We start from the raw sequence: 15,996 nt of genomic DNA, 5'->3' as shown, positions 1-15,996 counted from the left end.
GGCTGCATTCATTGCAGTGTATTGGCTTTTTGTGTGGGTCTCAGGTCCTGGTCCATATGGGCCCACTGTTCTGGACCTAAAAAATGCAGTCCTTATGATGAAAGTCTGTATCAGATTGGAGATCACATAACCCTTTCATTACTGTGAGTTTTACCACTTGCTTAGTAGTTTCTTCTTTCTGGAATTTGGGGGATTTTTCTTTCTTTAGAATTTACCAATTTCTTCTTTTCTCTTATTTTCCCCTCCCCCTTCCTCTTCTCTTTAGTTCCCTTCCCTTTCTTCCACCCGTCCCCCCATATCTCTCTCTCTCTCTCTCTCTCTCTCTCTCTCTCTATTTTGTTCTGATTTTGTCTTGCTATATGAGGGTCTCAGGTATCAGGACAATCTGTTACTGAATACCTCTTAGCTCGTTTTGACTGGACTATTTCCATATAATTCAACATTTATTCTTGTCCTTCGGCCTCTGCCTTCTTCCATCCATAGCATAACCCAATTCAACTTTCCTCCTCCTAAGCAATACTATCAACATGCCAAGCACCCTAAACCTACCTTTGTTATTTTTTCTGATCTAATTTGTGAGGCCAAGCTTATGAAAACCAGCATGTAGGTTAAATGTATCTACCAAAAGTGTTTTTAAATAGAGACTATTGCATTCCTTCTTAACTATGAAAGTATCATTAAGAGAATAATGTACTAAATAACCATAATAGGACGGGGAATTATTTATAGCTATAAAAGTAGATATTCTACATCAAAGTAATGATTAGCAATTACTGCTTCTTTGAAGACTCTAGTTGAATTTTATTGACTCTTAGTCAACTATCTGGAAGAATCTCATTGGTGATATAATTGCCCCTGTTTCTAAATCCTTAGAAAATAATAGTCTTAACTCTTTGTTATCTATTCTAAAAGAAAGAAAAAATGAATTCCCTTATCTAAAATAGTTTGGCTTGTTACATATAAAATTGCTTGATCTTCTCTTAACATACAAATATTATGTTTTCTGATGAGATTTCCTTCCATCCATGTTTCAATGGGGTTGCATTTCCTTGGAACACACTCACATTTCTGTTAGGAGAATAGAATAGAATCTGGTTGTAGCCTCTAAGAGAAAGCCAGCCATAGGTGGAAAAATGTTCCCCAGTAATGTTATGTGGTCAATGAGGCATTTACAGCCATTAAGATGAAAATGGTCTGATTCTCCTTGTCATAGGCTCTTACTCTTAGGTTGTGCTTCTCCAGAGCTGTGGATCTCTTCCAAAGGGTGTCCTATCAAGTTTGTATTCTTAGGGTTCAATCACGACTCATAGAGTGTTGTCCAGTTTTATTCATAAAATTTTAAACATAGGATATACATGTATAGTAGTAAAATCTTTCTGATTGATGTATTTAATGTTTATAACATTCCTAAGAGTCTGGCATAACTTTTAGCATCATTTTACAGATGAAATTATTTGCCCAAGATCACACACCTGTAAAGTGATACAGCCAGGATTTGACCCAGACACTTTGCCAACTGGTCTTTTTCACTTGACATTGTGCTGTGCTGTTTACCATTTCCAACTGGTTGTCCCGCTGTGTGCACAAATCGCCACTGTTCTAGTGAACTGAATAATTTTCCGTCAATGTAGACATAGGTCTAGTCTTTGTGAAATATTCCTGAGAAACAACTTATTGGAATGACTGACCACATATCGTTTTTGCAGAACTATTTTATTATTTCCAAAAGCATTGAAATAAATCTGGTATCCAAATAGTTTGTTTATTCAGAAAAATAAATTAGGTATTGCCATTAACTTATGACACCAGAGAAAGACTGATTAGATTATTTAGAAACTAATCCATGAATACAATCAAAGAGAAAATAAATGGCTAATTGTGTTCATACATTCTTCTCTTTATAAACTGCAGATGTTCACAAAATATTTGAAGAGATAAATTTTATTTCCTTAACTGATGAAATGTACTCACCATTCGATGTTCTTGTTGCTGTAATATCTGAGGACTTTTATTAATCTGACTGTAGGGGTTGGGAACTGATCAAACTGTATGAGAAACTCCTCCAGCTCAGGAAGGAAAGATGTTTTTGTGCATTCCAGATTCTAGACCTGAGTGACATCATAAACTCCAGGATGAAAGTGAGTAACAAGTTGCTATAGCAAATCAATGTGTTTAAAATGGCCAGTTGGGATGTTTGAAGACATGCTTGCCATTATCACATAACTCAAGTTACATAAAACATGATTTAGGTCCCCCCAAAAAACATCTCAAAATGTGGAATGTGTTAGGTGCTTTCATTTCCCAAAAAGTGATTAGAAGAATGAGGGCAAGAAAAAAGAGGGGCTGGGCAAATCTTTGAATTTCACACCCCTAGTGCCCATTTTTGCATTTAAACTGATCACTTACTGGCGGCAGATGGGGAATGGGATGAAAGTGTTCAGTATGGTGTGGCAGACATATGTGTTTCCAGACACAACATGAAAGAGTACAAAGCAGCGTTCTTAATGTGATTAACAAAGAGGCATGGAATCTGCTATCAGTCTTCCTTGTTACTGTCATAGCACTTCCCAGGACTGTGAAGAGAAACTACAATAGCTGAATGCATGTCACACATGCAGATGGAGAAGTGCCTCCGGCAGTGTGGCAAAAGTTTCCAGTAGTCCGTTGGTTCAATGTCTGCTTGTGAGTCACTATGCCATCCCAGTCTGATATTTTCATCTCGGAAGTTCTCCTACCTTAATAGTGACACTGCAAATAGAGACTTGGCTGCATTATCACTCCGTAACCATTTCTGCTGCATTTGAAAAGTTCATTGTTGACCGTTGGATTCGCTGAGGTTAATGCTAAATTACAAGATGAACGTTTATTTTAATCTATTTGGGGGCACATGCCCTCCCCCCTTTGGTCTAGGGAAATTTCTCAATTTTATTTTTTTTCTAATTGTAGAAAAAATAAAGCATATTTCTATCATCAGAACCTTTTTGTGAATAATGTTCTAATTGATGTATTCTTTCAGTAGAAATGGTGTGAACAATTTATATGAGCTACTATTTGCACAGTCTTAATTATAAAAGACAAAAGAGGATCACCATTCAAATTAGTGTCTAAACTTAGGAGAGGTTTGTTTCCTTACTTATTTATTTTAACTCAGTTTTTACTAATAAATACTTGGCTTTGGGTAGCCATTAACCTCTGGTTCCATCAGAATCATAATATTAAAAGATGGTTTAAAATGGCTAACATTTCTTGAAGAAGGTCTTGTAATAATATTAAATGGATTCCTAGTTCCAATTTGACATAGAAAGAAGATAAAATTAAGAGCTGAGAGAGGGTCTGGTGTTCATTCAGAGAGGTGGAAGTGAAAAAATCTGAGTGACAACCAAGACGCATTTTTAGGTGAAACTGGGAAGTTGAGGGACGGCATTTAATTTAACATTAATTGTAAATATAAAGCAAGAAGACAGAATACTTTCAGAGTTTGTGTGGTGTGTAGGCTAAAATTAAGGGGACTTGAAAACATTTGAAAGGGAAAATATTAAAATTGGGAAATCCCATTTAACTTAGCAATGATGCAGACCTGCATGGGATTTGGTATCTTGGATTAGCAATGTATCCATTCAGCCTCTTTTGCTAGCTTTTTCCGGCAGTGATGAGAGATTGGGAAGAAGATTGAGGAATTGAGGGACAGTTATGATAGAAAGTCAAGACAAGACCATAGAGATTCTGGAGTGAAACAGAAATATGGAAGAAGATCAAGTTTCTGGGTTGTTGAAAGACTTAAGGACAAGATTTGGTTCATGAGAAAATGAGATACCTCAGATTAGTAAACAGAGATGAGGGAAGGAAATTTCAGAAAGAATTTTATTAGAGAGAAGGGTTGAAATAATGATGACACCAAATATATTGTATCATTATCAAAAGTCTTAGGCACTGAGAAATCAAGGAATTATGAGGTCAGGTTATGAGCCCCACCCTATTTAAATGACATTGGATCTTTTAAATATACATATTTACAAAGTTCCAGACCTAATTTTCAAGTGCATGCTTGGTTATGAATTTCACTCAAATGCTATTTTAAGGGCACACAATTATTCTCAGACATTTTTTTTTCCATCTAAAGGCAGAAAACCAGACTATTCACCCTCTAATGAAGGAGCCTCCCAAATGAAGAGACAGGTGTGTGGAGATTACTCTTCTTTTTACATAGGAAGGGTCAGGTTCAGGCATTCTGTGTGCCTTTTAAAAATAAGAAAGTCACCCCTCCCTTAAATACCTATTTTTTGTATTTTCTCTCCTTCCAAAATATGTTGGTTATTATGGGTTTTTAAAAAATATTCGTTAATAATCATTTGCAAAGTAATTCATTTTCTCTTCATCTATTTTTTTTTTCTTTTTCTATTTGCCCTGACACTTTAATCCCGCTGACATCTTTCAAAGAGAATGAAAAACAGCTCTGCCTTTTCTTGGTTTCCTCATTTCTGAATACTATGGCAATGGATGCTAGTTGACTTAGTAAAACTTGAAAATGTCACATTGCTCTTCATTCTTTGATGAATGCATGTTCGTGAATACAGCTCGATGCAAAAGCAATTAAAGGAAGTCTTAAAAAGCACCATGACCAAAGTCACTCCCCGATGCTATTCCCCAGGTGTCGTATTCAGAGCAAAACATGACAAGCCATTCCTGATATTCAAGAGGCAAATCATTTTGTCTCCGAGAATGATTCGCAGTCACTTTAAGAAACATATTTTTATGAAACTCAATGACTTCTGAAAATAAATCTTCATTACAAATCTCTAAATTCACTCAGAATATATTTCCTCAAAAACTAGTGAAATGCATGAAAAACATAAAACGAGCAAGAAACTAATAGACAAATTACTTAACATACATATATCACAACTTAAACCCAATTTCATTGACACATATGAAACATGAGACATACCCATACAGACACACACAGCCCGATTTTAACTTACCTAATTTTAACAGGAAGTTGCAATACAAAAACTTTAAAATGGTTTGCTTTATAATGTCAGGTACTTGCTCATGTAACAGAGAGTGTCTCTATTGAATAATCTACCCCCCAAATGGCCGTTTAGAACTCTAGTAATCACATTAATACAGTCACACACCACTTGACCAGGATACATTCTGGGAAGGGCAGAGCCAGGTGATGTCGTCATTGTGCAAACATCACAGAGTACACTTACACCCGCCCAGGTGGTGTAGCCTCCCACACAGCGAGGCTGTCTGGTCTAGTCTATTGCTCCTAGGCGGGACGTTCATACAGCACGTTCCTGCACAAAACAACACGAGACTAAATCAAACGCCAGAGGAAGTGATGCAATCAGGAGAGGCAGTGAACATGAGATAGATGAGGCTCCTGCCAGCATACTATGACATACTGTTTTGCAGCAAACTGTTTTTTAGTAAGTAGAAAGGGTAACTGAATTAATTATAAAGTGTATAGAATAAAAAATGTATAGACCAGTAGTAGAGTCGTTTATTGTCATTATCAAGTATTATACTGTGTGTGATTGTATGCACCAAACTTTTATACAACTGGCAGTGCCATAGGTGTGTTTACAACATGAAAACGCCATATCTGAAAGAAGCAGAAGCAAAGGAATGATAAAGAAACTCAAGGCTTGCTCACAGTTATTAATTAATCAAAAGCATAATAAAATGTACAATAAAGTTCAAGTTTAGGGGGAAAGTTACACTTTCATATAGATATTTTGAATGCATCAAAGAACGCCATTCTATATAAAGCTAACATTTAGAGTGGGATCTATAACTAGGGAGCTCAAAGAAAGTTCCATTTGGCAATTCGCAGTGGTCCACGGACAGACAGAAAGCTTAAAGTGAGTCCATAGCAGAAGCTAGAAACATGGAAATTAGTGCAGTTTTAAAATGCAATCGTCTGCAGGGAAAGGTCATAAATGAGGTTCATGTAAATAAAAGTTAAACAGTTTGAGCTTCCCAAAAGAACGCATCTTGACCACGTGTCACACAGGTGACTTGCTGGGAAGTTCATTACGGAGAGTGCCAAGACTCACTCAAGAAACAGTAGTAGGGAGGGGGTTAAGAGTGAGAACTCTGAAATAAGACAGATTGGAGTCAAAGCTCCGCTCTGCAGATTTCTACTACGCAAGCTCAGTAAAAATGTCTTAAGTCCTGGTGCCCTAATTTCCCCATGTGTAAGACAGGAATGATAATAGGAACCAAGATCATGGCTGTGGTGTGGGAAGTGTATGTGAATGGAGTGAAAGCAAATAGATTATTTACTTGAGCCCCATCAGTAAAAACATTGTCAGGCTGTGTAACGCTGGGGATAGTCATTAGTGAAGCATCTGTCAGTACTGGGTATCCCGATGTTTCCTCTGCAGCTCCCCACTAGCTCTTAAAGTGGCGCAGAAACCCATCTATTAGATTGCACTGAATGCATTTCAGAAGGTATGCCACTATCAGAAAGCAGGAAGAGGAAATGGATTTGACTGCATAGAACTACATATGTATGGTGACAATATCATAATCAAGACTGAAAAAAAGTAACATTAAAGAAGAGAATTTGCAATAGATAAGACTAAGAAGTTTGAATGTCCTTATTATATAAAACATGGGTGTCAGTTAAAATAAAAATCAAGAAATGAGCAAATACTTCCTAAAACCTGGAATACAAATAAGCAAAAAGATATGAAACTATTTCAACTGTATTGTGGACCAAAGGTAAACCAAGCATTAATTGAAAATTACAGGAGATGGGACTTTGGGTGGTGGGCACACAATGCAATATCCAGATGATGCGTTGTAGAATTGTAGGTTGAAAACTGTACTTTTATTAACTGATGTCATCCCAATAAGTTTAATGAAAAATAATGTCCTCCACATTATTTTTTATTTTTCTAATTAATAAAGCAAACTTCTACACTGAAAAGAAAAAAAATAAGAAGAAAATTACAAATGGTAAAAGTTTAAGACTAAGAACCAAAGTAAGGAAGTTATAAAGCATTCTCATAGCTTGTTGGTAAAAATGTGGACCCAACATAAACTTTACAAATATCAATATGGTGAAATAAACTAAAAACTAAAACATGTGCATACAATACAAGGCATGCTATTGTTAAGATTTACAGCTACAAAATCACCAGCTTCACAATATGCTTTACTATGTTTATACGTTGAAAAAAATGGAAACAAAATAATACTTCAGGATAGGATTAATTAAATACTAGTATATTAAAGAAAATTCATTCAATGTTATATCTGTTACTCTTTAAAATAATGATGTAAATCTGTATTGGTATGGGAAGGAATGCATAATTTAGTGTTAAACGTAAAAAGCAGGTTACAAAATTGTGATATTTTTCATTAAAACACATACAAAGAGAGAAATAAGGCAAATATATAGAAAGGAAAGAGGAAAAAAGAGCAAGAAATAAAAAGACAGAAAAAGCAGATAAATGAGCACCAAAACTGGATTGATTAGACACACATAGCTTATGTTCTTTTCGTTATACTTTTATTTTCAATATTTTTAATGGGAACCTATATTTGATTGAAAGCAAAACCATTTCCATTAAATAAAAGTAAAAAAGAAAACTATCAACAGACTTTCTAGGTAAAATAATCTTCTAGATTGGACCATAGAAGCTCTACTCCCAAGAATCTCAGTGTGGTTGCTGAAAAGTAACAGTAGTGTTGACTGCATTTCATTTATGAGGCAGTGATCCTGTTAACCACAGTATAAAATGGTTCATCTTCCTGGAATGTCATTTTGCTCAAGGATTTAGAAAAATAAATAAAATTTTGTGCTGTTAAAATGTTTATGGAATATAGAAGCATCTTGCCTCCCCAAAATACATGCTTCTGAATTTTTCCAATGTGTTTATCAGCATGACTTAGAAAAAAAATCAATAGTGGGTACTCATTGAAAATTAACATTTTTAGACACACTGATAATAAAAAATTGAATTAATTTTAAGTACCTGCTTTTTCACACATGTGCAAGCTTACGTAGGTAAATATATATTGCTAAAGCAGGTTTCTAAAGCAGGCTTGAATGATCAATTTTTCTCATGTAGGAACACTTAGAAATAAAACCACAAGTGGTTTTTAAAAACTGGTTTAACATACCAGAAAACATTTTAATGGAAAGAAGCTCAAAAAATATTACATTTAGTGGATTTCATTTTCAGAGCTAAACTATTTTTGCAAGTAGCAACTCACTGCAGAAAATTAAGCTTAATTAGTTATCTTTATTCCCAGAAGAAGTGTTTTTTGACAGGTATTTCCATGAGATAACAAAATAGATGGAATGACTTGTGGATCAAAGAGTATATCCATGTGCCAATGAATTTTCAAGACACTTCCTCTGAATAACTCTCCCACTACGAAGTCAATTTCATTAGTTTTTAACCTCTTTGAAAGCTACAATCAGTATTTAAGCGATGCTTTCATGTTGATGTTGGGATCTAATACTTTAAGATCCTACTGGAGTCATATGTTTCTCATGAAAACAGGCTCTATTTTCATGACTCTATGACTCTCGCAAACTATCTAACGTTAAGGTGGTAATCAGGAGGTGTCTTTTGGATGGCTGAGGAAGTCTGGGTCGAATGAATAAACTCCAGTAGCCTGCACCCTCTATTGCAAACACCCCCCCACTCATCCTTGGTCCCCTCGCCTTTAGCTTCTGTTAGAACTTCGAAGCCCTCATTGGGGCTTCCTTACTTAAACATGGAATTTGTTTAAGTTGGTCCCTTTTACTTTGCAAAATGTCATGTAACTAATACTAAACTGTTCTGTAAACCTGACAATCCGTATGAGTGTTTTTTCAATAGACTATTTCTTTTTTGTTCTCAGACATCTTGTTTCTTTCTAGGTCACGGTAAGTACAGCAGGTAAAGTCACATCATTAATTGTAAGCCCTAAACTGTTTTTGTAAATAGCAGATACTATTCTCACCCACATAATTTTGGGGGGGGTGGGGGAGCGGGGAGCTTTTCTTAGACTAATCCCTTTACCACCTGACTTAAAAGTCAAAACATCTAACAATCATTAATTTTAGGCAAGTTGTTTATTGATGTTCGGTAGCAGTATCAGTAAAAGAAGATTAAGTGTTGCTAGATTACAGAGCTCTTAAGACAATGGAATTGAATAATGTACTTGAAAATACTTTATGAATTATAGAAAATCACAGTAAGTTGGCAATGTCATATGTGTTTTCTTCCTCTGAAGTTTCTTTTTACTCCATGATCTTAGTATTGTTTTTATAGACTTTTACACTTTTGTTGTGTAACACCTTGTATTAAAAACTATTCCACATTTTACTCATGTATGAGACTGTGGGCAGGATATGCCATTTCATCCACAAGTACTGAGTGAAACAATCCCACTGTTTGTCTAGACCTGGTTTTTCACTGTAGCAAGCTGCTTATTGAGAAGAATGACTTCACATGAGAAATGCCTGGACTTTTATCCCTTATGCTTCCACAAAGAATATTTAAAAAGCGGTCCTTTAGAAGATGATGTAGGTTAGTTATAACTTCCCATATTCCTTTCTCCTTAATGGCAACACGGTATATTTTATAACTTCTATAATTTCTATTTTCAGTCTACAACTCTGCATTCCTTTCTTTGTTGGCTCATATTTGCAAATAATTAATTCATCCCAAAGATATAAAGAAAAGAATAATGTCAAGGCTGAGCATGAGTAGAAGGGATTCCATGAAAAGCACATAACTCTCTTGTTTTTCTCCCTATGTCTTGAATTAGTACCCAAGTTTTAGAATAACTTTTGAAAATACCAAAAGATGTTGTCCATGAATGAAGTGTCTGCTGTCTTTTCCTTCTCGCTAATGTCAGTTCCACTCCATTCTCCATTCCAGGGAGGGTTTCGCTGTGTTGTAAATGTTTCGAAATTTCTGAGTGTTCCCATGGAAGATGGGATTCTTTTCATTTAGATTTTTATTTGTTTTTATAAATTTAGTATTTCACAGGAATTTCTTTTGAGGAGAACATATCAGGATGTCTTTTTTCAGGAATATAATTTCTCTAAACTTCCCTAGCCTTTATCTTGTTTATTTCTTTCTCAAACTGATTTCCTTGAGAACTTTCCAGTTTCACATATTATGTTTATAAGGTGATAACTGACTTTCTAAAATTATTTAATACTACAGCTATACTATTTAGTTACAGAGCTTTCAAAGAATACTAGGTCCAAGGACTGTTTCTGTGCATAAGGTATTCTGTAGCAGTAAGAATCTGTCTGCACACTGACATTGAACTGACTCTGGAACACAAATGAATTAATGTAACTTGCTGTTTATTGTCTTCGTAAAACAGAGCTATATACTTGCTGTCAAAAGGACTAACCTGTATTCGACTGTTCTCAGCACTGAGATGACCTTCCTGCATGAAGCTAAGATTAGTTTCCAGTCATGAATGCTACCTAAGGGTTAATATATACATGCATAAATCAAATCTGTTTTCTAATATTAATAAACCCTCAATATATAGGTGAGCAGAGCCTCATTTTAGGGTACTTGCCAACTATAAACATTAAGGGACACCATGCACATCATAAACTTTCTGGTAGTGGGAATCACAAAATAAAGGCCTGAAAGTGTATTTCACATGGAACATGAAAGTAGTAAGTGTTGCAGACCAGCACGAAGAAGAGGAAAAACAGATTTAATCTAACAGTTATGAGGCAGCTCCTATGCACAACACATGTGATAGAAAAGTAAAGTGGATGTAAGACAAATATGATAATTGTCTCTGTTCCTAAGACACTTATGGGGAGATGAGGAGGGAATCAATGCATCAAACTTCACATTGTACCTCAATGGATTCTACTGTAGAGAAACTAAACAGGGGCAGTGAAGGAAGAGAAAATGAAAAAATATTCCATAGAGCAGTGATTTGCAATATTTTTTATCTCATGGCACATGTAAACTAATTACTAAAATTCTGTGGCACGCCAAAAATATATTATAGTGTTTCTCAGTCTGACCAAAAAGAGAAAAAGGTATAATTTTGATTCATTCACACTGGACAGCTATTGCTGTGTTGGCTGTTTTTATGTTTGTTTGTTTTTGTTTTGTTTTGTTTTGTTTTATAATCTAAGGGAAAAGAGTTCAGTGTCCCCAACTAAATCATCGGGTATTTCAGGTTTTAAAAATTCTTGCTTCACGCTGGTTGAAAATCACTGACTTAGAGAAATAGGAAAGGCTGGAGATGGGTGCATGGATGAGATTCCCGCTAGCAGAGGTAGGAGAGAGAGTCTTTCAGAGACCATGGTGTGAACACAGAACAGAACTGACAACGTACAGTGTGCATTTATGAGTGATGAGAAATCATGAGTGCCTTAGAAAACAGTATGTGAATGACAGGAGTTTCTGATCAAATTATGAGGAAAAATTTGAATGAAGTTTGATGATAATACATGAATTTGTGTACATAATATGGATTCAAAGTTTTAAAACAGGAAAGTTAATGGCCAGAATCATGCTTCAGAAGTACCATTCTGACGCCCCAAAGGTAGACTGAATGAGATACTGTGGAAAAGGAACATATTCAAGACACAATTGGGATAATCTAAATGGGAGATAATAACAACTTAAATAAGAAAAACGGCAGGTTACCTTGTGGTCAAACATGTTAAGCTTGCCATGTTTATTTAACTATCTTCTTAGATACCACTGAAATGATAGTAAAGGAATTTTCATAAGTCTAAATCAGTGAGGTCAATGATATTGGGAAAGTAGACAATGTATTAAATATTTTGAAAGATACTTGGCAGATGGAAGACAACTTAACAACCGAAAGTAAGAATGAAAGAGGAGTGGCACATACCTGGAAGTGAGTACAAGAAAGAGGCAATTTCTCTCCTGAGCCATGCACAGAATTCAGGTCACAAAACTTCCAGGGTAAGACAAGAATATTGGAATTTAATTTCTGACAACACTAAAATAGAAAGGCTTAGAATTCAGGAACATTAGGTTTGTGAGGCAGTAATGTTGAGGAGCAGGCCAATAACAAGTTGGTTAGTTGGAGGGCCACCCATGCAGTATGAGTTAATGGGAGTAGCTGGAGAAATTACAGAAGTTCAAAATGATTTAAAAGACTTAAATGACTAATTCAAGAAGTCAAATATCCAAGTAATTGAGACATCCAGAAAGAGACCAGCGCAAATAGGAGGGAACTGATCAGATACAATACAGGAACATTTCCCAGAATTGAAGAACATGAGTCTCCATAATAAAAGAGCCATGTTCAGACAAACATAAAATTATCAACGTGAGTGCAGAATTTTGTGGGATAAAAAATAAATAGGTAGTCTAAAATCTTCCAAAGAGATTAAAATAGGGCACAAATTGCATTGAACTTCTCAATAGCAACATTGGACCTTAAAGGACAATGAAAGGCTACATTTTTGACTAAAAATTGATTCCCAACCCAGCATTCTACATTATAGCCAGCCAAAAATTTAAACTATATGAGGATAGGTTTTTCATATGTACAATGGCTAAGAAAATTTCTCTCTTTGATTATGAATCTAGTTGAGAATATGCTTCTCCCATTCTAAAAGAGGAAATCAGCTTGATTTCATCTGTGGGCTTAATCAATGGTTCTCCTGTATCCAGGCCCTTTGGTAATATCCTCTTAAGTTGACTCTGCACTTGGCCAAGTGACCTCCTTTGAACAGTAGAGTAATAGTACATTTGTTGCAAGCAGGGGTGTAAACCTGTGCCTATGCACATTTTTCTTTCCTTTTACTTCTAAAAATTGCCATGGGAATACATCAAGAGAACAGGGCTAGTCTGCTGAAAGAATAAGAGAAACTTGTGTATGTGAGAAACCCATGAAGGGTAGCTGAGTCAGCCAGCTGAAACCATAATAAACCAGCACATCCTAAGCTGACCTAGAAGGATAGCATCAATATAAGTAGGAACAACCTTAGCCAAGATCAGCCGAGTTCCATTTGCAGATGTCCCGCCAATCTATAGCCTTGAGAAAAATTTTAATTTTCTTATGTATAGGAAATATAATATTATGGTCTATACAGAAAGTATCCAGCCATGTACTATGAAAAACAGAGACATTTATTGAGGAAACAAGATACAAGAAACACACAATGAGAGCCACCTTGGGACTTCTCACAGTTCACGGATCTGCTGATGGCAGCCCATACACATTCAACGCCCTCAGGTGTTCAGCTTGCTGCAGGCCTTCCAGATGTGAATCACTTTCAACCGATTCTCAGCCGTCTTTGAAACTTTTGTGCCACACTTTTATTTGTGTTGCACCCATTGCATCATCCCTGAAAGCCTTCTGAATCATTTGAATAGTTTCTACCGAGAAATGTTCAAGCTTAATGCAAAATTGGATGCAGGTTTGTTGCTCTGCTCGCTCAATCGTTTTGAATGTGACGGCCACACAGTACACACTCTCACTCAACAGTGACTAGTACAGTGAAGTTGTCATAGTATATTCATTGTATATATATATATGATGGGTTAGCTTTTAGGGAGTGGGACCGAGAGGTGCACTGGGAAGCTTTCTTTCATTATAGACTTTTTAGTAGTAAAAGGATTTATTTCAAAACCATGGGCATGTTTTAAATTTTTGAAATGATGACAGGGAAGGCTCTACAAATAGTTTTATGTCAAAAGAGTTTTATTGTTTATGCTGCTGCTATTTTGTTTGATGTGAATGAGAAAGGAAAAGTAGAAGTCTATAAATAGGCTTGGGCTGGGGGAGGTATCAGTGCTGTCTACTGGCCTGAAAAGATGAGGGTGTAGAATAATAAGTAGCTGCCAGGAACCTAGGACCCTCGGGAAGAGGGACAGTGTTCTGTTGGGGTGAAGATTGAAATTGATTTCGTTTGTCTTCTAAGGAGCAGAGCTTCCTGATCAGGGCACAGATCATTGTGGGTAGAGTTTTGGAATCAGAAGCTGACAGGGCTGTGTGGTTGTTTGTTTGTCTGTTTGTTTGTTTTTTGCCTTTGACTGAAAAACTAGGCATGAAAGATCTGGATCAACTTAACTGGAATCCCAATCCTGAATCCATCTCTGTTCAAAGTACTTTGGGTTGTGATCATTGAAAGCCCCAAATTTTTCTGGGCCTGGACATCTGTGGAAATTTTACAAAGAATGAGCCCACCCTGAAAAAGTAAATTCTAGCTCAGGCTAATTTCAGTGTCACCTGCACTGAAATATATGTTGCTGAATTAATAAGCTGGTACCTGAATGCATGGATTACAGGTGTTATCCAAGGAAAATACTTCTTTTAAGATAGTAAAAATAGATGCTTTTCCTTTAATGAGGAGTATATGGGAAGAAAACGCATGATTGTAAATTCAAACATATCATTAAAAAAGCAGTTAGGTTTACAAGTCTCATTTAACTAGAGGATAAAACATTTAAATATAGCGTGATATAAATGTGCCCAAGTAAATCGCTATGCCTTGATGGAGCAAAGATTATCACTTAAAGTAAACCTGTTTCTTAATCCCTTTACCTTTTTTGGATTAAGCAAAAAAGCAAAACAAAACAAAACAAACAAAAACCCTCATAGACACAGACAACAGTATGGTGATGACCAGAAGGAAAGGTGGAGGATAGAAGAGGGTAAAGGGGGACAAATGGTGATGGTAGGAGACTTGACTTGGGGTGGTGAACACAGAAAACAACATGCAGGTGATGTATGATAGAAGTAATTCAATAAAAACCATAAATAAGTAAATAAACTTATTTCTCCTTCTGTAGGAAACAGACATTACAACAAGAGAGAAATAAGCTAACAGCACACTCATTAAACAAGGATAAAAGTGTTCAGTGATTCTGTCTTTAATGAGAATATATTGATAATAACTTCAAGTATATTAACCCCTCATAATCTGCTTCAACCCCCCTCCAGCATGTAAAGAAGGCGTCCATCTCAGTAAGCGCAGGAACATGCAAGCTCAACCCAAGCCTAGTCATCTCCCTTGTCCGCATTACCCAGGGTTCTCATATAGAAGCTACTGAGTAAGAAGTGTGATTTTTCTGCCCATCGCCACTCATTTTCAATTACACTGTGAGACCTGGCACTATACACATACATGCATGTATGTATGGGTGTATGTATGTTTGTAGTAAAAACCACTACTAATCCCTTTCATTTTTAACTATTCCATATTTGATCATCCAAAGTATATAATTCAGATGATCTCTATAAATTCTTAAAAGAGCCAATGCTCTTCAGCAAATACCACTTTGGCAACACCGGAGCTTCTAGTTACCCCAGGAGAAATGGGTGACTGCACTACCTGGTAACGTAGTATCTGATAACCTGCAATTTCCTCTGAGAGCAATGTAGGAAATCGTGACTGTCTGTTTTCCTAGTGAGATGTTTAATGAGGTCCTTATTCTTGCAAGTTGCAGTGCATGCCACAGAGAGAAGCCAACTGATGCGTATTCTTTAGGACTGTGAGAAAATAAGATGCCCTCTGTTGCTGCAGGTAACTCTATGTACATCAAAGGCAGAATTGAAAAACCAGTCTTCTTTTGTAGTAATAATGTTGAAAAATGATGTTCATAAGAACTGAGGTTGGGTGTCTCTAAAAATCAGGTCTGAGTATATTCAGAAGTGCAGAACTTATGATTTCTGTCAATGAGACTGGAAGAATTAAAGGAAGTAGGACTTATTTGGGTTGACAACTATTCACAGATGTAGAATATATACAGAGAGAAGGTAGACCATTATCTAACCACATGGCCTGAGCAGAGTTAAGAAGTAACAAATGACCCAGGACACTTCATGAAACATCAAAACTCAAGTAAGAAATCTATACATCTTAATATAAAATATGAAAGTGAAAAATTATAGTGTTTTATTTCTGCTTCTGAGATCAGAATAATATACACATCTTCACTTTGCCTAAAATATACCCAAATTTAACATGAATTGAAGTTTCAATGAGTATCCTGGGAATCGTTGGTTTTG

Source organism: Furipterus horrens, unplaced genomic scaffold (genome assembly GCF_987537825.1).
Source record: "Furipterus horrens unplaced genomic scaffold, mFurHor1.1.pri manual_scaffold_10, whole genome shotgun sequence".
Lineage (NCBI taxonomy): Eukaryota > Metazoa > Chordata > Mammalia > Chiroptera > Furipteridae > Furipterus > Furipterus horrens.
This window is presented reverse-complemented; position numbering follows the sequence as displayed.